The following is a 945-nucleotide window of genomic DNA, read 5'->3' on the forward strand; positions in this document are numbered from 1 at the left end:
AACACGCCCGATCTCGTCTGATCTCGGAAGCTAAGCAGGGTCGGGCCTGGTCAGTACTTGATGGGAGACCGCCTGGGAATACCAGGTGCCAAGCTTTTTTTCACTCCTCTTTATAAAAAGCAGAGGGCGCTGCTGCTTTTTCAGTGGACACCGACAGGGTGGGAAGGAAATAGCTAGATCATGACTTGCCGGTATAGAAATGACACAAATCCAGTTAAATGATGGCTTTCATCATTCCTAAGCTCATCGATCATTTTCTTTTCAATTTTATGCTAACGTTATACTACATTTCAACAGTAAATATTAATCTTTTTACTGCACTACATTTGTGATCCTTATAGCCACTTTGTACATTCTGATTTGACATTTAAAAGCTGTGAGTGTGTCTGGCAAATCTGCAGGCGCTCCCTGTATAGACGAAAGAGCAAAGCGTGGTGATATAGTATCTTTAAAAGGCCCTTTGGTAGGCGCAATATTTGCTTACGGCCATACCACCCTGAACACGCCCGATCTCGTCTGATCTCGGAAGCTAAGCAGGGTCGGGCCTGGTCAGTACTTGGATGGGAGACCGCCTGGGAATACCAGGTGCTGTAAGCTTTTTTCACTCCTCTTTACAAAAAGCAGAGGGCGCTGCTGCTTTTTCAGTGGACACCGACAGGGTGGGAAGGAAATAGCTAGATCATGACTTGCCGGTATAGAAATGACACAAATCCAGTTAAATGATGGCTTTCATCATTCCTAAGCTCATCGATCATTTTCTTTTCAATTTTATGCTAACGTATTCTACATTTCAACAGTAAATATTAATCTTTTTACTGCACTACATTTGTGATCCTTATAGCCACTTTGTACATTCTGATTTGACATTTAAAAGCTGTGAGTGTGTCTGGCAATCTGCAGGCGCTCCCTGTATAGACGAAAGAGCAAAGCGTGGTGATATAGTAT

The 945-nt window shown here is 43.2% G+C and overlaps 1 non-coding gene across 1 annotated transcript; it reads left to right on the forward strand.

Annotated features, from left to right (window-relative positions):
- The first annotated feature begins 478 nt into the window (after positions 1–478).
- On the forward strand, positions 479–597 carry LOC129114727 (5S ribosomal RNA). Its single transcript, XR_008532674.1, has one exon. It is a non-coding gene; the product is annotated as a 5S ribosomal RNA (ribosomal RNA).
- Positions 598–945: the final 348 nt, after the last annotated feature.

Source organism: Anoplopoma fimbria, unplaced genomic scaffold (genome assembly GCF_027596085.1).
Source record: "Anoplopoma fimbria isolate UVic2021 breed Golden Eagle Sablefish unplaced genomic scaffold, Afim_UVic_2022 Un_contig_5815_pilon_pilon, whole genome shotgun sequence".
Lineage (NCBI taxonomy): Eukaryota > Metazoa > Chordata > Actinopteri > Perciformes > Anoplopomatidae > Anoplopoma > Anoplopoma fimbria.